Below are 25,131 nucleotides of genomic sequence, written 5' to 3'. Positions count from 1 at the left end.
TTACAATTGGGAACAAACATTAATAATACAATACTGGGTAATACATACATACAGACAGAGAGGTAAGAGAACCCTGCTCGAAAGCTTACAATCTATAGGACAATGGGAGTTAGAAACACAAGGGCATGTGCTACATCATATTGCACAATGGATCAGCCAGACTGCAAAGGTAAAAGTACTGAGTGGGCTTTGTGTGTTGCAATGTTGGTCAGAAGGTTGTTATCTTGCGTTAGCAGTGTAGAGGATGGTAATAGGGTAATCTAGGAAAATTAAGATGATGGTTGAGGAATATCATAACCTTGTCTGAAGAGGTGGGTTTTCAGTGATCGCTTGAAGGTTTGAAGACTAGAGGAAGGTCTTACTGTGCGTGGGAGGGAATTCCACAAAGTAGGTGCAGCCCGGAAAAAATCCTGTAACCGAGAATGGGAGGATGTGATGAGAGTGGAGGAGAGACGTAGATCTTGAGCAGAACGGAGGTGTCGAGTAGGGAGATATTTCGAGACAAGTGAGGAAATGTATGTCAGGGCAATTTTGTTGATGGCCTTGTATGTTAGTAGAAGAATTTTATATTGGATTCGTTGAAATACAGGCAGCCAATGTAGAGACTGACAGAGTGGCTCGGCAGAGGAATAACGGTTTGTAAGGAAAATCAGTCTAGCCGCTGCGTGCAAAATAGATTGCAGAAGTTCAAGTCTGACTTTGGGAAGACCAGTAAGGAGGGAATTGCAATAGTCGATGCGGGAGATGATGAGTGCATGAATTAAGGTTTTTGCAGTGTCTTGTGTCAGATATGTGCGTATTCTGGAAATGTTCTTTAGGTGTATGTAACATGATTTAGATATAGAGTTGATGTGGGGAATAAACGACAGTTGTGAATCAAGGATTACACCTAGGCAATGAGCTTGCGGGGTGGGATTTATGGTCATGTTATCGACAGAAATAGAAATGTCAGGCAGGAAGCTTCTGTTTTTGGGTGGAAATATTATTAATTCAGTTTTTGAAAGATTGAGTTTGAGTTGGCGAGAAGACATCCAAGATGAAATGGCAGAAAGACAGTCAGTAACGCGAGACAACACAGATGGTGAAAGATCAGGAGAGGATAGATAAATTTGTGTATCATGCGCATAGAGATGATACTGAAATCCAAAGGAGCTTATTAGTTTTCCAAGAGAAGTGGTGTAGATAGAGAATAGCAGAGGACCTAGGACTGAGCCTTGTGGAACTCAAACTGATAAAGGAAGCGGAGCAGAGGTGGATCCAGAGAAATTAACACTGAAAGAGCGATTAGATAGGTAGGATGAGAACCAGGATAGGACAGTCCCTTCAAGACCTAGGGATTGTAGCGTTTGTATAAGGAGAGAGTGGTCAACAGTGTCAAATGCAGCAGAGAGATCCAGGAGAATTAGAAGAGAGTATTGGTTATTATTTTTTGCTGTGATCAAATCATTGACAACTTTGGTCAGCGCAGTCTCTGTGGAGTGTTGAGAGCGAAAGCCTGACTGAAGAGGATCCAATAGGTTGTTTGCTGTAAGAAAGTGTGTGAGGCGAGTGTAGGCAATTCTTTCGAGAAGCTTGGAGGGGCATGGGAGCTGGGGCGGTAATTTATGAGAGCGTTAGGGTCAGAATTCTGTTTTTTTAAAATGGGAGTAATCACTGCATGCTTGAATATAGATGGAAAAATACCAGTAGAAAGAGATAGATTACAGATTTTAGTTAGAGGGGGAATGAGCACAGGAGACAGGGACATACCCATTTGTGAGGGAATGGGATCAAGAGGACAGGAGGTAGAGTAGGAAGATGAGAAGAGAGTAGAAACTTCCTCTTCATTTGTGGGATCAAATGAAGAGAGAGTGTCAGAGGGTGCTACAAAGGAATTGAGCAGATTGCTTGTCAAGGGAGATACCATTTCAAGCCTGATCTTATCAACTTTGTCCTTGAAATAGGAAGCAAGATCCTGTGCACTGATGTTAGTTGGAGGATTCAGAAGAGAGTTAAATGTGTTAAAGAGGCGTTTGGGGTTAGAAGCCTGAGCATAGATGAGAGATCGGTAGTATGCTTGTTTAGCAGTGTCCAGAGCATTTCTGTAGGAGTGGTAGATATCAGTATATGTGATGAAATCATTAGAGGCACAAGATTTACGCCAGTGACGTTCTGCTTTACGAGAAAGTTTTTGTAGAGTTCGTGTTACTGTAGTGTGCCACGGTTGGCAACGAATTCTACGCAAAGTATGTAGTGTCGCTGGAGCCACTTGATCCAGGGCAGTTGCTAGGGTTTGATGAAAATGGGATACTGCCCGATCAGGGGAGGAGAATGTAGAAATTGGGGAGAGAAGGTGTTGGAGAGAGGTGGAAAACTGTTGAAAATCAACAGAGTTGATATTTCTGCGGGTACGAGGAGGCTTGGAAGAGTTTGACACTAGGGAGAGTAAAGAACTGGGGGTGAGCGCGTAGCTAATAAGGTGATGATCCGAGAGGGGGAGAGGAGTGTTAAGGAAATAAGAAACTGAGCATAGTCTAGAGAAAACAAGATCAAGACAGTGGCCATCCTGATGAGTAGCAGATTCAATCCACTGGGAGAGGTCAAGTGAGGAGGTTAGAGAGAGTAGTTTGGAAGCAGCATTGGAACGTGGATTAGAAATAGGGATGTTGAAATCACCCATGATGATGGTGGGGATATCAGTAGATAAGAAGTGAGGGAGCCATGCAGAGAAGTGTTCAAGAAATTGTTGGTGTGGACCAGGGGGGCAATAGATGACAGCAACACGCATAGAGAATGGGTTAAAAATCCTAACAGCATGTACTTCAAAATATGTGAATGTGAGTGATGGGACACTTGGTAGAACTTGGTGAATGTGCACTGAGGGGAGAGAAGTAGTCCAACCCCCCCTCCTTGTCTGCCTCCCGGTCTGGGAGTGTGGGTGAAATGGAGACCACCATGTGAAAGGGCTGCAGGTGAGGCAGTGTCTGATTGCGTGAGCCATGTTTCTGTTATTGCTAGAAGGTTGAGGTTGTATGAGAGGAAGAGATCATGTACGGAGGTAAGTTTGTTACAAACAGAGCGTATCATCTGTATACATTATTATTATTATTATCCTTTATTTGTTAGGCGCCACAAGGTTTCCGTGGCGCCGTACACAGTACAAAACAGTCGACTATACAGGGTGAAGCAGTACAAAACAATAAACAAAAATACCAATACTTCAGAAACTCCAGGCAGGTTTATGCAAAAAACGGAGCAGAAGAACAGGTAGGGAGACATGAGGGAAGAGGGCCCTGCTCAAGTGAGCTTACATCCTAAGGGAGGGAGAACAGAACAGGCACAGGGGGAGACAGAAAGGTAAGGGGGAGAGCGAGTTGAGAGCGGGTGGCGGGGTTATGTGGATGGTTGGTATGATTTGAGAAAGAGGTGGGTTTTCAGTGCACGTTTGAAGGAGCACAGAGTAGGAGAGAGACGGATGGAACGAGGGAGTTCATTCCAGTGAAGGGGGGAAGCGCGGGAAAAGTCTTGGATTCTGGAGTGGGAAGAGGTGATAAGAGTTGAGGAGAGGCGTCGATCGTTGGCCGAGCGCAGGGAGCGGGCAGGAGTGTGAATGGAGAGGAGGCTAGAGATATAAGGGGCAGTAGAGTTGGAGAGAGCCTTGTAAGTGGTGGTGAGAAGTTTGAAAAGGATTCTGTAGGGGAAGGGGAGCCAGTGTAAAGCGAGGCAGAGAGGGGAGGCCGAGGAGGAGCGGCGTGAGAGGAAGATGAGTCTCGCGGCCGCATTGAGTATAGAGCGGAGGGGGAAGAGATGGGAGCGGGGGAGGCCAGTGAGGAGGAGGTTGCAGTAATCCAGGCGGGAGATGATGAGTGCGTGGATGATAATCTTAGTGGCATCCTGAGAGAGAAAGGGACGGATGCGGGCGATGTTGCGTAGTTGGAAACGACAGGCTTGGGCAAGGGCATGAATATGGGGGGCAAAAGAGAGAGAGGAGTCGAGGGTGACACCCAGGCAGCGGAGTTGGGTGACAGAGGAGATGGTGGTGTTGTTGACGACAATAGAGAGGTCGTGGTGGGATGGGAGTCTGGACGGAGGAAAGACAATGAGTTCCGTCTTCGAGATATTAATTTTGAGAAAACGCTCGGACATCCAGGAGGAGATGGCGGAGAGGCAGTCAGATATACGAGAGAGGAGGGTAGAAGAAAGATCAGGAGAAGAGGTGTAGAGTTGAATGTCGTCAGCATACAGGTGATATTGAAGACCGAAGGAGGAGATAAGAGAACCAAGGGAGGAAGTGTAGAGCAAGAAGAGAAGAGGGCCGAGGACAGAGCCCTGCGGGACTCCTACAGGGAGAGTGCAGGGGGAGGAGGAAGAGCCGGACGTGGATACAGAGAAGGAGCGGTTAGCAAGGTATGAGGTGAACCATGCGTGGACAGATCCAGAGAGGCCGAAAGAGAGAAGGGTTTGCAGCAGGAGGGGGTGGTCCACGGTGTCAAAGGCTGCAGAGAGGTCAAGGAGGATTAGTAGGGAGAAGTGACCCTTGGATTTGGCCGATAGGAGGTCATTAGTAACCTTGGCCAGTGCAGTTTCGGTGGAGTGAAGAGGACGGTAGCCGGATTGGAGGGGGTCAAGGAGGGAAAAGACCGAGAGGTGCCTGGTTAGGCGGCTGCAGACAATCCGCTCGAGTAATTTGGAGGCAAAGGGGAGCAGTGAGATGGGGCGATAATTAGCGAGAGAGGTGGGGTCAAGATTGGGTTTTTTAAGGATGGGAGAGATAAGAGCGTGTTTAAAGGAGGAGGGGACTACACCAGAGGAGAGTGATAAGTTGAAGAGGTGAGCAAGGTAGGAGCAGACAGTGGGAGAAAGAGAGCGAAGGAGGTGGGAGGGGATGGGATCGAGAGGACAGGTCGAGGGAGGAGAGGAAAGAATGAGGGAGCTAACTTCTTCCCCTGTTGTGGGGCAAAAGGAGCACCAGAGTTGATTGTTGGCTGGAGGAGAGGCGATGAGGGTGGTGGGAGAAGGGGAAGAGGAGGTGTTCAGTCTAATGGCCTCAATTTTGGAAGAAAAAAAAGTGGCAAAGTCCGAAGCAGAGAGGGAGGGCGGGACGGGTGAGGGAGGGTTTAAGAAAGGGAAGTTTTAAGAAAATAGAGCTGAAGATATGTGAGTGATGCTTTTCTATGTATATAAGACTTCCTCTCTTTAAGTTTAGTTGAAGATACTGCAGCCCTTCTGAGCTAGAAATGATTGATAACTGAGAACAGTAGCTTGCATAGCAAATGTAAAGTGAAAAATAAACAATATCACAGTGTGTTAAGGTAATACAACAAACAGTGTACATTTGTGAATTATATAAAGTGCCTTTAAGACCAATTTGTCTTACAAATTTAGGCGTCCTTTCATTCAATCTCCGAGTTCACGGCTTAACTATATTATGCTCTTTCTCTTTACAGACTAAGAGCAGCCGCAGTCATTGCAGGAGTTGTGTCTGCAGGTGCTCTCAGTCATTCCCCACTCACACCCTCTGCCCACAGATCATAAGTGCCCCGTACCCCCAGGGAGAGCAGGCCCACTTCCTAGTGAAGCCTTCATGATGCGATTCGCGGTGAATTGCACCATCTTGGCCCCGCGGAAAAATTACGCTTTTACATCATTGTGTCGTGGGGTCAAAATGATGTAAATCTCCATTCCCAGCACCCATCCGTTCTCACTCTTCACCTCCTGTCCGGGAGATCCCGGAGGGAAGAACAAAGACGTTGGTAAGTCCTAAACCCTTCCCTGTAGCTGTTGTGCTGTGAATACGATGGACAAGAGCTTTATGCAGAGATAAGGGGATTACTGGACATAAATAGATTAATTAATGTCAGCACACAAGTATAGAACTGACGCACATTATCATGTACAATAATAACTTAATTGCTTAATTATAATAGACGAGTTAAAAGCCCGTCAAAATGAGGGGAAAAAATAAGAGTAAGAATATGTTGGACCAGAGTTATGAGCATTGATATTTGTTTCACCAAAGTTACCAACACCGAGAATGGCGCGGCATCACATTCGCTGACTATGTCGGCGTTGACGTGATATCACTTCTGTCCTGTTCGCTCTTCAATTGGTTTCTCTATGATGGGCAATTTCTGAGGAGTCAGATTTACATGGTGATGACGATCACGTTCTCTTTGGTCATCAGTCATAGATTGTCATTGGGCTTTATCACGCTCCGTCCTTCATCTTTTTGCTGCTTCTTGCTGTGCGGTTACTCCCACAGCAGACATTTGCCTTTTAGGTGGCATCGCAGTTACACTGTGTTGCTTAAATTAATTAGTATATACCTATTAATTTAACAATAAGTGTAAATAAAACAAATGGATAGAAAATCGAGTCAATTTAGAATAGCCAAGGTCGTTATAAATAGTAACTGCTACACAAAAACCTAAATAAACCAAACAAAATAAGGCCAAGAAATGAGGAAAATCGAGTCAGTAGGAACAGTCACGTGCACAAAAGATCCACTTGCAAACATTTCACCAAATTTGTTTGTGTTTTGATTTTACATGACTCCCAATGGGAATATGGGTCAACATTGCGATCTCTGCGGGGCTGGGAACAGTTAGTGGGACAGGCATGCAGTGCTGACTGGGTATTAGGTGACTTACAGTACAATATTTGTATTATGTAAATGAGCTGCAGGAAGTGGATCATTTCGGGAGTTATTGCCAGTTTTATGGGTGACCATAAAGTATTGTTCTCCCCACAAAGGACCTGATATTACCTTCTGCTCAGGGGCTGTGTAAGCCGGGCTTCATCCAGTACTTATAACAGAACTATTCAACTTCTACCAAAGTAAAATGTCCAAACACACAGAAGTGACACCTATAACAGACAGTCTCCGCTATCACCATTCATTTATGACAAACATGAAGCTGAAGAGAGCTGGATTTTAGGAAAAAAAGAAACATTTGAATGAATAAAGGGGGTGGAAGCTGGCTGGACGTTGATGTGATGTTTTACTGTTTCCACAATGCACCTGTGTGATCAAACTCATGAAATGGACATGGCAATATATATCAAGCACACAATTGGAGAACTTGCCCAGAACGTGTCTCTCAGGTGTGAATGTTGGGGGAAGGGAGATAGTTAATGAGCAGCCGCAGCCCTCTGGGGGCATGACCACACCCCTGCGTGATGTGACCACACCCCGTCGAGATGTGACCACGCCTCTTGCCCTGCTCCTGGGGACTTGCATGTTGGGAGGTATGTCAAAGGAGCCCATCAGGCCACATCTTCTGTGGTTGGTAACAGTGATTCCCTTTACAGAAGTCAGACAACAGCCTGCACTGCACTGATATGCATAAATCTCTCATATCTATTAAACAAATACACTTGTAAAATAAATAAAATAGATTATCATGCCTAAATATATATGGAACTCTAAAAATATTGCCTTACAGGGCGATACTGCATAATATATTTTTAAAATAAATTTTGTTTATTATGACTCATTTTTTATGTTCAGCAAACTTATCATGCACACTGAAACAAATTTCTCTATATATTCAAATATTAACGGGAGCAGCCAGATTGCGTAACCAGGGGAGAGTTAGACTGCCAGCTCCTATGGCACTGATGAGAATGACACATATTCTCTGTCCAGCACTGTGTAATATGGTGGCCATATATAACTAAATAATAATAATAATAATAATAATAATAATAATAATAATAATTTGGAATGGTTATCTTCCTTTCATTTTATTTTGTTTCCTGATCAGCCACCTATGTTTCTGAGGAATACTAATGGATGGAGGGTGGGGGTTGGTTGGTATACACGCAGATTGTAAACAGCTACTAATTTACGGTGTATTCTAGGGCGGAATCACCTCTAAATATGGCCCTGTTTATAAACTAGATACCTTGTTTCATTTCACCCAACAATTTAGATAAAAGGATGGTATAGATACCAAGAGACCCCTCCTGCCCCCTCTAATGTTACTTTAATGGTTGTCTATTAAATACAATCTACATTTCTCAGAGTGTAAACAGCCAAAATACGCTGCAGCCTTAACAGACACCAGCAAGGTGCAATGTAATGTACATGATGCGCTGTTTCTGCTTTGCGTGAATGTAAAACAGCTAATAATAATCATGCCCTGAATAGATAATGAATCTTGTCCATTTACAGCACTTTCCCGTGATTAAATGCCTCGGGGGACACAGTGAGCATGCTCATTTTAATTTGAAAATCTGTTACGAGATATATTCGTCTTACAATTATAGGTTATACTAATAAGTAATCAGGCCAATCTCCAAACAGAATCATTTCTCTGCATTGTAATATCCAGGGACAGATTTGCATGCTGGCATCAGACTGCGACCTACCCAACCACACAAGACAAATTCACCAAATGAAACCAAACGGAAAGACAAAGATCCAGTGTGCCATCTGCACAGAACCCACTTCACTCCGCTCCCTGACAGTCAAAGGGTTAATGATCTGCATCTGACTAGTAACACCCTCTTCTAACTGGCAATGTTTATATTACAGATTCCAACCAAAGTAAAGTACAACCTGTCTCCTTCTAAAGTGTATTAATATTAATGTATCATTCAGAACACACCAAGTGCAAATAAATTATTTCAAGTCCGTTTTTTTCTTTTAAGGAAAAGGAAGTATTGCTTAAAACATCACAAACAGCTACAGTTTGCCCACAGACCCAGCCCAAGCTGGCAGCACGGACGCAGAATGATGCTGAGATATTGTAATCATACAAATATGTATTACGCAGGAAAAGAAAGGGTGTACTTGTTAAGTACTTTATGGATGGATATATAGCATACTTGCCAACTCTGGGAGACTCCTGAAATCTGGGTCAGTCTCCCGGGCTCCCGGAAGAGCAGGCAAGTCTCCTGCATCCCGCAATTCCCTGACCAAAATAATACGAGTCGTGGTGAATCGCGTAATTTTGGACCTCGCCCCAGCGACAAAACGTAATTTCCTTCGCTGGGGGCGAGGCCAACATGCTGCGATTGACTGCACCACACCCCCTGCCCGGACGGAAAACAAAACATGCATATGTTACTTGTTTACAGAGAACGTGTAACCTCTGCATATTTCTGTCTGTAGTCAAATCCAACCGTTTCTTAAGATAAGTTACGATGTGAATAGGGGTGGTAAAACTAACCGTATAAACAGGCCGTAGACACACCTACAGGCACTATGTTTACTACACGTGTATTTACAAAGAATACACATTAGAACGCACATACGTGGATTTCCTCAATTACAACTAAAATAACTGGTAAAAATATAATAACAAACCAACTAAAAATAAAGTAAATTTAACTATATATTTTTTACTATAAACCATATATTATTTTTTTCATTTCATCTATTATGTTAAAATAACTAACTAAATAAATAACCCTTGAATGCGTACACTTTCTCTGTGTTAAGCTGGGTACACACTACAGAAATTTCGACCAACTTTTTATGCCGAGCGATTTTACATGCGACCGATGGTCCGATCACTCGGTCCATGGACTACATACACACTAGCCTTGTTTAGGACGATAAAGGGAAGAGCGGACGTCTCTTTAGCGACTTTTTACAGCTATGCTGTCGTGAGCAATGACTGTAATTTCATACTCACTGTTGTGGATCGGTCGGAGGTTTATACACACTACACAGCGGAAACAAGATTGGAATGAAAATATTAAACGGTACGACCAACCAAATGAGGCGATAATCGTCCAGTTGGGCAGACTTTCAACCATCGTATCACTGCACACACTGACCCGACTTGTGAACGAGCGGTCGTATGTCGGCTGATTTAGCCGATTATTGGACGAAAACAGTGTAGTGTGTATCCAGCTTTAGCTAGTGAGATGCATGTGTGAAAGGCATTAAACAAAGATAAACATTTCAAATACCTCCTAAACAGTGAATAAACGTAGTGGCAATCATCCCACCAGAATGGGAGAGCTGTGCTGGTCACCAGTATCATCTGGCATTTACACCTTTTGTGTAATGGGTGTAAAACGTATGGCTGAGGACAAGCGTACTTGCACTAAGCAGAGGCTCTGAATGAGCAGCGTGATCACACCATTACCGTACATGGCTTACATTAGTCCGCCCATTACCTCCCCTATTCCGCCTGTCTCAGATGTGTGTAAGTTTGCTATTCGGGCATGCCCAGTGCGACTTCACGCAAGATACGTTACGCTAACGGGTTCACGTCCGAACTTGAATCTGGCCCAATGTTATGGCTAAGCTGTAGCACACAGAGAAAAGACAACAATTGGAGTCAGCAGGGTCATTAAACAGTAAACCGTTTAAAGGTTTATCCTCCATGTTACAATATACCAACAACATTCCATAACAACAGAATAATGAGAGCTAAGAGAAGCTGTGCATTGTTATATGGTCCCTGACATCTGCAGGGACTTAAATGCCTTGTTCTAGTACCAGGAACTATGATCAATGGCATGCTGGAAGTGATATGATGAGGACATGATAAATAATTAGAAGTTGAACATTGCTGAGCCTCAAAAAGTAATTATGCATCAATCCATAGACAATTTTTATAAGAGATCCTAGGCTGTTGTGGTGTAAAAAATATAGCAAGACTACATGAAAACATTTGTCACAACTACGAAGTTTAACAATGTCAACTCATTTATACATTAATATCTTTAAATGATTAAAAAGAGGGTTTGCTGACATAGTGATTCATTGTTATGCTCTATTGTAATCAAGACATATCCAAGGCTCATTCTCACATATCCGTTAAGGCTCATGCTCACATATCCGCTAAGGGCTCATTCTCACAAATCCGCTAAGGCTCATATATCCGCTAAGGCTCATTCTCACATATCCGTTAAGGCTCATGCTCACATATCCGCTTAGGCTCATATATCCGCTAAGGCTCATTCTCACATATCCGTTAAGGCTCATGCTCACATATCCGCTTAGGCTCATATATCCGCTAAGGCTCATTCTCACATATCCGTTAAGGCTCATGCTCACATATCCGCTTAGGCTCATATATCCGCTAAGGCTCATTCTCACATATCCGTTAAGGCTCATGCTCACATATCCGCTTAGGCTCATATATCCGCTAAGGCTCATTCTCATATATCCGTTAAGGCTCATGCTCACATATCCGCTTAGGCTCATATATCCGCTAAGGCTCATTCTCACATATCCGCTGAGGGCACAGTCTCACATATCCGCTGAGGGCACAGTCTCACATATCCACTAAGGGCTCATTCTCACATATCCGCTAAGGGCTCATTCTCACATATCCGCTAAGGGCTCATTCTCCCATATTTGCCAATATAGCCGTTACTCACACGTTGTTAAGTTTTTTCATGCATTGTACTTTTACCAATACAATCTTTGTATCTATCTATGCGCTAACGCATTAGAAATAGGTTAATTGTGGTGTTGAAATGTTACAACACAATAGTGGAAATAAGTCCTTGAGAAGCAATTCATCTTATTTGTAATGCGCTTAGTTGAAGAGGCTAAAAAGTACATTACCAGCGGCTAGGTGTGAAAAAGCTCAAAGGGTTAAGAGCTTTGCAGAGAGCAATACTGTTTCAACAAAAACAACAACAGTGGCTTCCTGTCAGGTCCTGGTGCAGTGAGTAGGGATGGAAAGAGGATGTAATAACTCACACAAGTAGATAGGTCACAAACAACATTAATATATGCTTATATTTCCCCCAGAAGACAAAACAAAAGGGAACAATAATTCTTCATCAATTAGAGTAAATGAAGTGTGCAAAAAAACTGGGACTCTGTTTTTAATTTAACAAAAAAGTATCTGTTCCTGCAACATACACTCACCAAACACTGTCTAGATGCGACAACAGGCAGCTTCTATTTCATTCCTACAAAGGTGCTTGTGTGGTTGGTTTCACAAACAAAACACAAGGGATATGTAGCTGCGGCACAGTTAGCAGTGTAGCCTCCGCTAATTAAGAGGTAACAATGTTCCCAGGATACAACATATCTGCAGTAAAAAAGTAAAAGAATGTGCAACATATGTGTTGCAATAGACAGTATGCAAAGTGGCAGCAACTGCTGCTAATTACTACTATTGCATAGACTAATTAATTGAAATACTATCTGATAAAGAGGCATAATTAGTATCCGATAAAGAGGTATAAATACTATCCAATAAAAAGGTATAAATACTATCCGATAAAGAGGTATAAATACAATCAGATGAAGAGGTATAATTACTATCCGATAAAGATGCATACATACTATCCAATAAAGAGGTATAAATACTATCCGGTAACGAGGTATAAACACTATCCTATGAAGAGGTTTAAAGAAATAAAAAACTACCTAACAAAGAAGTATAAGTACTATCTGATAAAGAAGTATAAGTACTATCTGATAGAGAAGTATAAATACTATCTGCTAGACGTATAAATACTATCATCAACATCAACATTTATTTATATAGTGCCAGAAAGTTTTGTAACACTTTACAATTGTAAACAAACACAGTAATAAAACAATACTGGGTAATACAGACAGACAGACAGGTAAGAGGGTCCAAGTCAAAAGCTTACAATCAGAGGTACAAAACTATTTGATAATGAAGTATAAATAGTATTTAATAAAGAGGTATAAAAACTATTTGAAAGAGCGGAATAAATACTATCTGATAAAGAGGTATAAATACTATTTGATAGAGAAGAATAAATACTATCTGATAAAGAGGTATAAATACTATTTGATAGAGAAGAATAAATACTATCTGATAAAGAGGTATCAATACTATTGGGTAGAGAGGAATAAATACTATCTGATAAAGAGGTATAAATACTATCGGATGAAGCAATATAATTACTATCCAAAAAAGAGGTATAAAGAAATATAAAACTATCTGATAAAGAAGTATAAATACTATCTTATAAAAAGGTATAAATACTATCATCAACATCAACAATTATTTACATAGTGCCAGAAAATTTCATAGTGCTTTACAATTGGGAACAAACATAGTAATAAAATAATACTGGGTAATACAGACAGACAGAGAGGTAAGAGGGTCCAACTTAAAAGCTTACAATCAGAGGAATAAAACTATTTGATAAAGAAGTATAAATACTATCTGGTAAAGAAGTATTAATACTGTTTGATAGAGGTACAAATACTATCTGGTAAAGAAGTATAAATACTGTTTGTTAGAGGTACAAATACTATCTGGTAAAGAAGTATAAATACTATCTGATAACGTAGGGAGAGGTTGGACTTACCTGGAGAGTTGGTGATGGTCTGAGCAGCAGTCTCTAACACTCCTTTCTGATGCTACAAAGAAGAGATGATATTTACATTTAATCAGTGTGCACGGGACACATTGAGTTTTCATAACATTTGAATGACTAGCTATGGATTTGGGTGTGGAAACAGAGTCTTATGTATACATATCAACATATATTTATCTGACAGCCACAGTTCAAACAAAGCCCTGAACAGACAGCTTTCCAGGTGATGTAAACACAGAATACGGACTTGCCACTGATGCTGGTGCATTAGGGATTTTACATGTACAGACTAAAACAAAGGAATCTGTGTGATCTCCTGGAGACTTATCATTTATTACTATTAAATGTTTAAGTGAAGCGAGAGAGCAGGAGATGTATTCAGAAGTCTGGGTGATCGCAGCTCAGACTAACAAGGAAATGCCATCAAAGTACATAGCACACGTCATATTAGGTGTTTATTGTTCTATTAACAGGTAATCTTAGTGAACGGTAAAGTCGTTTTTGGTGCATCGAGCTTCGTCTGACCAGACTGATTTCCAGACTTTTGCAATGCATTCTTTTATCCAAGAATACATACAAAAATGCATATTTTCGTAGTTGATTTTTCTTTCCAGGACAGATAGGGCCAGGAATACTAAACAAGCAAAGAAACATATGGCTGCACATAACATAGGTGTTTTCTATTGCCAAGCAGAAAGCTGTGCAGCACATGAAGAGTTAACTAGTCCCATCAACACCACTGTGATTAAGGATCTATGTGATCAGAGAAATGTCAGTATGAGATAAACATCTTTGAATGATTTCACTACCTAGCAGTCTGCATGCAAGTTCATTCTGTTTGAATTGGCGTATGTCCTTAATAATAACTGGGGGTTTATAAGAAGAGTGTTGTGTACTTGTGTCTATTTTGGAAGCGTCTTTGCTAGTAGCATATCAGAATAAATATACTTTAACTTTATGGACACTAGACTGGGAAAAACAGACAAACAAAATAGTTTACTAGCGGTAAGCAGTGGTCAGCATCAAGTTTCAGTGTCGACCCGCAATATAAGACATTATTAAAGGCCAATTTGTGGGAATAGGTTAAGTTTAAGCTGGTACCCAACGAACATGGCCAGCTAAGTTATCTATAGGGTCTTCCCATTTGTTTCTAGCTTACATGTAAATTCCTCTCTCTCGGAGTCATGTTTTCAAATGAAGATGTATTTAGCTTTTGTGTGGATAATACCTAGTATTTTACAAATATTGCACTCTAAAGAACACAAATTGGAAAGGGTGATATATTAGATTTGGAACTGTTGGAGGAATGAGGATACAAGTTTAGTCCTTAAAGCTCTGTGACTGGGGCCCCTTTCCCCCATCCCAGACATGCTGCAGGGAATGTTTTAAATTAAATAGCGCTACAGCACAATGTATATATAATATATAAAATATAACCATTTAAGATGTATTTAATAATGATTATTTAACAGTAGAAAAAAAATTTCTCCAGGTAGTCCAGGCAGGTATAATCTGGCAGTAATATGATGCTGATCCTCTAGTTCCCGTTTTCAGGAACACGGCATACCCGTTCTGTTCCTGCAACAGTCCCTGGGATGACTCAGCTCTGGGGGATCACTGAGCACCACACAATTCCTACACAACCTGGAAGACGCACTGCTTCCTGGAAGTCCCACCGGATAAAGCGCTACATGAGAGCTCCTGAGAGCTCCATCAGGAGCAGCAGAGGGACTGTCACCCCTAGGATTGGATTTCAGCCTCCTGGTTCCGAATACAGCACTGAGGACCAAGTTCTGGAGGTCTGTTTGCGGATAGGAGATTTCGATAAAATCTCCTAGCCTAGACATAGTTGTACAAGGGCCAAAAGGGGCTGAGTCCTCCCTTCACTGGTGCCTACACATGGACGGCGAGGTGAACCTACCACCTAACATCAATATTAAAGTGAATGATTCAGAATGCACTTCATGATAAATAAGAAGCAGGGTAAAGAGGAATTAGCCAGAATAACCAGTGAAAAAGGGGTATAGCAGCTACACACTATCCAGAGAGCAGCCAGTTTCATGCTACGTCAAGGAGTTTGGAGGTGGCAGCATGGCTGCCCCAGTGCAAAGCAAGGACTATGATGGTTTGATGAGTTTGGTATGGAAGAACTTGACTGGCCCGCACAGAGCCCTGACCTCAACCCCATCGAACACCTTTGGGATGAACTGGAACGGAGACTGCGAGCCAGGCCTTCTCATCCAACATCAGTGTCTGACCTCATAAATGCTCTACAGAATGAATGGGCACAAATTCCCACAGAAACACTCCAACATCTTGTAGAAAACCTTCCAAGAAGAGTGGAAGCTGTTATCACCGCAAAAGAGGGACTAACTCCATATTAAAGTATATGTATTTGAATACAATGTTGTTACAGTCCCTACTGGTGAAGCATCCGAATACTTTTGTCCATATATATATATATATAATGTGCACACCACATCCGTCCCTCATGAAGGAAGGAAAACCATTACATTAAACTGGTCAACGTAAGTAAGGTAAGCTTTGCATCCTACCAGTCTCAGAGGCTTGTCACTGAAATCTGCACAATTGGCCAATACTATTTACCACATTACTTGCCTCTGGCATAAATGATTTGACATATTAATGCTTGTGTAACTACATGTTATCAGATCAGTTTTAACGGTTTCTCAGCTTACTGATTAAGCAAAATTCACAAAGAAAGAAAATCATAGACATGAGCAAAATGTTCAAAACTATTCTGTACATTATTCACTCATTCTGAATTTGGCGGTAAACTTTTGCACAAATTTCCCCTTCACCTATGTTCTATCCCATACTATACCACAACCACACCACAGAGCAGAGTGCATTCACACTGTCATCTCCCAGCTCTATTAAAAGATAAATTCTGCAGCATTAACAAAAATAGTACAGAATGACAAAGAAAAAGTATAATAGAGTGTATCGCCGGTACATCACACATCTGCAAAAACTTCATTGCCGCAGAATCCGTTAATCTCTAGAAATGATGGCAGAATCAGCCAATAAAAATGGGCCTATAACGGCAAATGTTTTATTATTGTTATTTTTTTTTTACAATTTATCATGTCATTGTTATAAATACAATGTTTTATTGACTATTATTTGGGCCTCCCTTACTGTTAGTCCCCTTATACCTGGAGAGGCCGAACCTGAGTAAAGTGAGGGCGACATAGCATAGATGCATCCCCAGGTAAACCTTTTTGGAGGGGTATCTACTGCAGGTCCTGCAGGAATGGTGGACAGATACATATTGATGTCATTACCATCAGCTGCACTCTATAGCCACTTCTGATTTGCTGCTTTTGACCTTTCCATAGTAGTGCATTTACTCACCATGGAGTTATGGCAAATCGCACCCATCTATTTGGATTACTTAGCCGTCACTTCCATTTGGACTACTGCAGGAAAGAGCGTTGCCATTGGATTTGTAAAGGAGTAAAGAATGGACGAGGAGGTGTTTATACTGAATACATTTCTATGTGCTGTCAAGACACTATTCTTTCTTGAGTATATGACACTTCATTATAATAATATATTGTGCACAAATAGAGTAATGCAACTTTAGCACACCAGCGCTGTCCTACAGTATCTACGCTATCGCCAGGCTTGTATGACTGACGCAGACCTGTTTTTGAGTTGGGAGCACCTCGAGACCCGACGTCCGAGTCAGCATACACGTTGTGGAAACACATCCAGCACTAAATAAAGACCATAAAATGTGGTGACAGGTTTAGAGTTTTACTTCCACTGTAACTGGCAACGTTAAAATAAAGCTGCCCAGCATGTTGGACTTGCATCTCTACATGGCTTGTCCTCTTTAGCTGGATATGCTCCTAGCTCTAAATGTGTTCTTTAGTCTGCATACAGGTAATCACTGGGGAATGGACTCAGTGGGCCTGATTCAGAATTGGATGTACACAATATAAGTGAATGTGGGTCTGCACATCTGTCTTTTCATATAACCTGAAATATAGCGCATAAATGCAAGCTGTGTTGTTTAAATGCACATACTATGCACCTGTCCTATGTATAGTGTGGTAAACCAAATACTGAGTGCGTAGATAAACTACGTCTCACAGCCCTTACTGTACTATAGTTGCACGGGACTACCCCAGATATGCCAAGCGCAAGGGTCAAATATGGCTGGAAGAAAAAAGCTGGCGCAAATTGATCGCATGCGCGGTGTGAGATTCTGCCTAACCTGTAAAATTATGATACACATATTCTCATGGCCAAGGCCAACTTTAATTAAACCCTACTGTGTCACACATACCATTAAGAATTCTTTAAATAGACCTATGCTCAATGGAGGCAGCATTTTTTGGGTTAGACTGTCGACTCATGAGAAACTTAGTGCCACATATCTCAGGGATATCAACAGTTCCTAATTTTGGTTTTGCTTTGTTATATAGCAGTCTTTAACGTTGTAGGTAATCGGTCAACATTAACGCATTGATGGGGACGGGGGTAAACTGGACCACCCCTTTCAACTACTTTTAAGTGCATTTTCCGAGGGCGTTCATTGAAAGAGTTAACCAGGCACAGAAAACCATCCCTTTAAAAGCAATAATCAGCATCTTCTTTATAGTCTATGGTGGGGGCTGTCCAGCGGGCACAGAGGTCCAGTGCACAGCACAATTCATATTACACTGGAAGAAAAAAATTCTGAACTTGGGGTGAAAGAAATTCTTGCAAAGAGCAGAGCATTTTTTAATAACACAAACCACAGGCTTCATCAGCCGAGGAAAACTGCAGGGGTTGTCTAATTACTTTCTGTGGAGTTGTGCACATGATGTCAGCATACATGAATTACAAAGTGATTTTAAAGGAAGAATAAGTTTGAAAAGCCTCTCAGAATACATGCCGCTCAGCCGGCCTGTGTCCGTTAGTCCACACTCATGATTATTCATCTTGCTGTCAACTTTGTGCCAAGTTTCTGGGTATGCCACAAAAAATGTGAAAAGCAGGTCTTGGAATAAAAGAAAAGAGACAATAGAAACCCTACAGCTCTGCAGGCGGATTTCCAGCTAACCTGTGATAAAACAGGCAAAATCTCTTACATCAATCTTCCATTTTTTCAATTAAAGCTACAAAGTGATACAGACGGTGCATGTAATATTTATTTTACACTATATATAAAAAATGTTAGAAAATGCTCTAAGGTCCGAGAGTCCACATAACTCTCACATAAGAGTTCAAGCTGCAAAGCAAGAAACGTACAATGACTTTGGCACACATTGTGGTGCAGCTCTTTGTACTGTACTTTAACAGAGGAGAGTAAAGAACCGATTCTAGGTCTCAAAGCATGCACAAAACCGAGAACATCCTGCAATCGTCAGTAACATCGGTCACCAATTAATGTTCCTCCACAATTGTAAAAACTGAAGTACATGAATTACATACATTTTTCAAAAACAACAAAAAGTAACAATAGTGATATTTCACTTCACAATGAACTGATCATGGATATAATCATAATACAATTCTATTACAGTTTATATTGACATAGGACACTACACCTCCAACATGACCTGACCACTGGACATGATCATAATACAATTCTATTACACTATACAGACATAGGACACTGCACCCCCAACATGACCTGACCACTGGACATGATCATAATACAATTCTATTATACTATATACAGACATAGGACACTACACCTCCAACATGACCTGACCACTGGACATGATCATAATACAATTCTATTACACTCTATACAGACATAGGACACTACACCCCCAACATGACCTGACCACTGGACATGATCATAATACAATTCTATTACACTATACAGACATAGGACACTGCACCCCCAACATGACCTGACCACTGGACATGATCATAATACAATTCTATTACACTATATACAGACATAGGACACTACCCCTACCAACATGACCTGACAACTGGACATGATCATAATACAATTCTATTACACTATACAGACATAGGACACTGCACCCCCAACATGACCTGACCACTGGACATGATCATAATACAATTCTATTACACTATATACAGACATAGGACACTACCCCTACCAACATGACCTGACCACTGGACATGATCATAATACAATTCTATTACACTATATACAGACATAGGACACTACACCCCCAACATGACCTGACCACTGGACATGATCATAATACAATTCTATTACACTATACAGACATAGGACACTATACCTCCAACATGACCTGACCACTGGACATGATCATAATACAATTCTATTACACTCTATACAGACATAGGACACTACACCCCCAACATGACCTGACCACTGGACATGATCATAACACAATTCTATTACACTATACAGACATAGGACACTACCCCTACCAACATGACCTGACCACTGGACATGATCATAATACAATTCTATTACACTATATACAGACATAGGACACTACCCCTACCAACATGACCTGACCACTGGACATGATCATAATACAATTCTATTACACTATATACAGACATAGGACACTACACCCCCAACATGACCTGACCACTGGACATGATCATAACACAATTCTATTACACTCTATACAGACATAGGACACTACACCTCCAACATGACCCGACGACTGGACATGATCCTAATACAATTCTATTACACACTATACAGACATAGGACACTACACCTCCAACATGACCTGACCACTGGACATGATCATAAAACAATTCTATTACACTCTGTACACATATAGGACACTACACCTCCAACATGACCTGACCACTGGACATGATCATAATACAATTCTATTACACTATACAGAGATAGGACACTACACCTCCAACATGACCTGACCTCTGGACCTGATCATAATACAATTCTATTACACTATACAGACATAGGACACTACACCTCCAACATGACCTGCCACTGGACATGATCATAATACAATTCTATTACACTATATACAGACATAGGACACTACATCCCCAACATGACCTGACCACTGGACATGATCCTAATACAATTCTATTACACTCTATACAAACATAGGACACTACACCCCCAACATGACCTAACCACTGGACATGATCATAATACAATTCTATTACACTCTATACAGACATAGGACACTACACCCCCAACATGACCTGACCACTGGACATGATCATAATACAATTCCATCACACTCTGTACAGACATAGGACAATAGTTATTTTTTTGTGTGGGTGGGGGGATTCCTATTCTCTAAGTATTAAGAATATCCATATGTGTCACATGCAATCTTTCATTCTTTTACTGTAGACGTCCTCACCACAATCGTTGGGAGAATAGTTCATGTATTTATCACCCATTCTGCAATACAATATATATTCCTGGTGTTACCTTTGAGTCTTGTGTCCTCTGATTCAAGACATTTTCTTATTGTTAAAAAATACTGCCTTCCTGTACTCTATTTCTGCGTGTGAATACTTCTGTCATATCCCCCTGTCACTTTTCTCCTCTACGCTGGACACTTTCAGGTCACATTTTGTTATCCAGCCCACGCACCAATTTAGTTTTCCTTTGATCTTATCATCATCACCACCATCATCAATGCTTATTAGTAAGGCATCACAAACCTCAGTGCTGGACAGTAAGAAGTACAAATCATCCATAAACCCAGTACATAAGATATTGATGTAGGAGGTGCAGACTTGAGACAGAGGGTAGGAAGGACCCTGCTTGTATGAGCTCACAGTCTAGGGGTTTGATTCAAAAATAGCATGTATAGGTCACAGGCTGAGCCGTATGCATCTCAAGGCTCTATCAGTGCTAGATGTACGTCCATATGCTGAGCTCTACAGATGTGTCCGATTTCGCATAAGCAGCATATGTGCCACGTTTACGCCAGGTGTACATGAAATATAGTTACACAAATATCAACCTAGAAAGCACATGTGCGTATAGCATGAAGTACGCTCATTGCAATTCACAATTACATCGTATTCTCCAAGAACACAGTAATGTTACATTTACACCACATATTTCTGGTGTATTGCCACATGTCCATCAGAAACAGTTTGGTTTAATTTGGAATATGGTTATTACTACTTTATTTTATATGTCTTTTTTGTCCATGTATTGCCCATTGACAATGTTATGTTTCTGCCCCAATTGTAATCAATAAACACTTTTTGACCTTCACTATTAACACCTTGTCGCGTTGTTGAGCTGAATGTCCGTCTGTTTACGCAAAGTAAACTAAGAAAATTTGCACTGCGCATGCCCATAACTGGAGCGCACGCATATGCACGCAGGCAAATCTGGGCATATCATCGGTGACCGAGCACAGTAAGGGTGAGGCAGACCAGTATAGCGACACATAGATGCCTGTCAGGGGCCAGCTCTGATGATAATGATGGTCTCCAGCACTAGCTCGCGGCTTCTGATTGGCTGAAGCTGATCTCGTTATGTATGCAACGCAGAATATGGCCGGAAATACACAATGGTTTATTTTCACGTACATTACACCCAACTCTGCATCAGGCCAACTGTCTACCAATAATGCTTCCACTTCACTGCAAAAAAATTTTTTATTGTCAATGAAAGAAAGAGATGAAATAACAGGTTTATTGATGTATTTATTTTTTTGCATTTTTTATTTTTTTTATTTTATAAAAATGATTAATAATTTTGTTAAATCTCATCCAAAAAATCCATCATGTGGCTTAGGTAATCATACATTATTCTATTGTCGTAAACCATCCAGGTACGCCTGGGTCCTTTGCCTGCATATAAAAGGGGTAATGTCCTTGCCAGCAGCATCTGTGGATAACAATATTTGCAACAATAATTTTCACTAAACACTTCCTAAGTACACACACAAACACACACACAGATATATATATATACACAAGTTAACCCGTGCATGATACTCATGCATTCTAGTCAAATCATGCTACTTAAGGTGTTAAAAAGGTTCTTGTCATGCATTTGGGCCATAGCCCAGGCCTCCTCAGGGGAAGAGCGTTACTTCCCGACGTAAGCGCCCTTTTTTAACGTGGTTTTGTCCACATGTCACCACTTCATCATTCTTCTCCATCACCTCATCCTTCATTTTCATCGCCACATCTATCCAGATGTCTATCCAGACACAGGGATCTCTCTCAGCGGTCCTGAGTATCACACTCCTCTCACCCCCGGCAACCACCAACCACTCCCCACTGTCACCCCCGGCAACCACCAACCACTCCCAACTGTCACCCCCGGCAACCACCAACCACTCCCCACTGTCACCCCCGGCAACCACCAACCACTCCCAACTGTCACTTCTCCTTCAAGAAATATATATATATTTTTTTAAAATCTTTATAAACACTTTTAACAATTAACAAATTAAATTAACAAATTAAAAACATCTTAGTATACAAAATTTCAGCCCTTCCTGAATTTTTTTTTCCACACACACTAAGAATTTAGTAGGTCAGTGTATAACTCCGCCCAGCAGGTGGCGCTGCAGCTTGGTTTTATTTTTTCCACACACACAGACAGACTAACACACGCCACTAAGCATTTATATTATATATATATATATATATATATATATATATATATATACACATATATAAACATGCACATATAGTCAATCCAAAAGGATATATGCAATATTTTTTTCAACTATATATAGACAATTATGCCAGTGTATGGTGGTTTATACCAGTCTTTATCTGCACACCTAGAATTTGCGGACACCTCTATTTATTACACTACTTTCAGACATTTGTTTGACATGTTTTACAGAATGCAATAGGAGTACACTTTGGAAGCCGGACTTTTATGTAAGGGGATACAGATTTTTGATTTTTTTGGGGCAAACAAAAATGTTAAAACATAAGGTAATAAAGTTCTATTAATGCACCTATACAGTCTCTGAAGTTACACCTATTCAGTCAATTGGTTTGCTTAACATTTGCTCATCTAAAGCCTACAGTGTTATGCTACATAAGTAAACATGTTTTTCATATAGCATTAGATTACTTACCTTCATCGAGATTTATACTCAATGATCCAGCCGCTGCAAACACCACAACTGGCACCTCTACCACTAGTGCCACCTCTTCTTTGGACTCTATCCGGGCTGCACCCACTCTATGGAATTCTCTCCCTTGCACAGTAAGACTCTTCTCTGGTCTACAAACTTTCAAGCGTTCTCTGAAAACCTACATCTTCAGACAAGCTTATAATATTCCTCAGCCACCCTCTTAACCTCGCTACCTTTAGCCTGTTACACAATTTCACACAAGCCAAATACCCCCTGACCAACATTGTTGTGTGACGGGTTGATTTAGCTTATGAGTCACTTTTACCTTTGCAGTCTGGCTGGGCCAAAATGCAAAATGTAGACTTAACCTCATGTGTCAATCTCCCATTGTCCCATAGATTGTAAGCTTGCAAGTAGGGCCTTCTCACCTCTTTGTCTGTTTTACCCAGTTTGTTTATTAGTTTATTATGTTTGTCCCCAATTGTAAAGCGCTAAGGAATATGTTGGCGCTATATAAATAAATGATGATGATGATGGTCTGTCACCTCCACGCTTTGCCACTTCTCCTTCATCACCTCCTTCTCTGGCACCTCTTCCTCTGAATCCTTCTCCTCCACACCTCCTCCTGTTGCCCCTCCTTCAGCACCTATTCCTCCCCCCCCCCTCCAGCATCTCCACCCCTCCTTCAGCACCCCCTCCTCTTTCCCCTCCTCCTCCAGCACCTTCTCTTCAGGCACCACCTCCTGATGCCCCTCCTCAAGTACCTCCTCCAATAATTTCCTCCTGATGCCCCTCCTCCTCTAGCTCCTCCAGAGTCTGGGCCACCTGTGCTCTCTGCATCGCAGCTCTGTGAAACAGACAAGCAAAATAGTTTGGGTTTTATCTTTTCTAATCTGGTCCAAGGTAACAATTTTTCCTATACTCTTCACATGATACATATATTTTTTATGTCATATAGCTTACATCAAACCTTGAGCAAACTTTATAATATAGTGGCCATAATTAGTTAACTAGTCCTCACATCATAGTTGTTTTTCATATTATTTTTTGTGCTTACAGTTTTTAATCTTGAACCTATCAATAACAATTACCAAGCAGTCCTCTCTTGGGCATATTGCACATATTCTAAAAAGAACAAATATTCCCAGTAAAACTAACAGTTAACTCGTCCCTCCTAATCTTCCTCAAAAGCTGAACAAGGAGCTTGGGCTGTCTCCACCTTACATCGCTCTACGGATGTTGCGGTTCCTCGATGGAGCGCCTTGTGGACAGCTGGTGGCATATACACCTTTTATTGTCTTCATATGTCCTTTTTTTTATAGCATAACTAATCACTGGTATCTCGATTTGTCCATACACTTAGTGAAGAGCAGGAGCTCCTGCTGGTGAACCTTGCTGCTCGCATGCTGGCAACTGAATGAAGTTTTTCAACAATCAACATGCTGATTGGCTGCTTAGTGCCATGCTGAGGGCTGTCCTTGTCAACGTATTTCAACTGAATCGCCGCTGAGTGCCTCTCAAAAATCCCTTAACTAAAAGGGGCGTTAAGTAAACTTTCATATTATAATATATAGCAATTTATGTGCATGCTCAAGACTACACCACTGCTGTGGCCTACTAGGTAAAATAGCACCAAAAATGTAGACGTAAATATGCCTAAACACACCCACAAACATATCTAATCATACTGTTTATAAGGCAAGTCCCAAGTTGAAATTCTTACCATTTCCCTTACTATAAAACAACAAATAATTCATTAAAAGCTTAAAAAATGTCAAATATTCCCCAAAATGAGGAGGAGTAACCTGGCCCCAGTCATCTCCTCCCGACTTCAGAT

At 41.2% G+C, this 25,131-nt stretch overlaps 1 protein-coding gene across 6 annotated transcripts in view; it reads right to left on the bottom strand.

Moving 5' to 3' along the window:
* The window catches only part of ZBTB20 (zinc finger and BTB domain containing 20), a 656,370-nt gene that overhangs the window by 492,253 nt on the left and 138,986 nt on the right, over window positions 1–25,131 (bottom strand). For 3 of the 6 annotated variants that reach the window (XM_075197397.1, XM_075197392.1, XM_075197395.1), the window contains one exon: window positions 13,252–13,303. The exons of 1 other annotated variant lie outside the window; for it this stretch is intronic. The gene's annotated coding sequence lies outside the window, so the exon portion shown is untranslated. Of the gene's footprint in view, window positions 1–11,824; window positions 11,991–13,251; window positions 13,304–24,058; window positions 24,142–25,131 lie in introns of all 6 variants that reach the window. 2 more of the 6 variants (XM_075197396.1, XM_075197393.1) reach the window with 2 other exon arrangements.

This window comes from Mixophyes fleayi, chromosome 2 (assembly GCF_038048845.1).
Source record: "Mixophyes fleayi isolate aMixFle1 chromosome 2, aMixFle1.hap1, whole genome shotgun sequence".
NCBI lineage: Eukaryota > Metazoa > Chordata > Amphibia > Anura > Limnodynastidae > Mixophyes > Mixophyes fleayi.
Note: the sequence above shows the minus strand (reverse complement) of the source record. Positions and strands in the feature narration are given on the sequence as shown.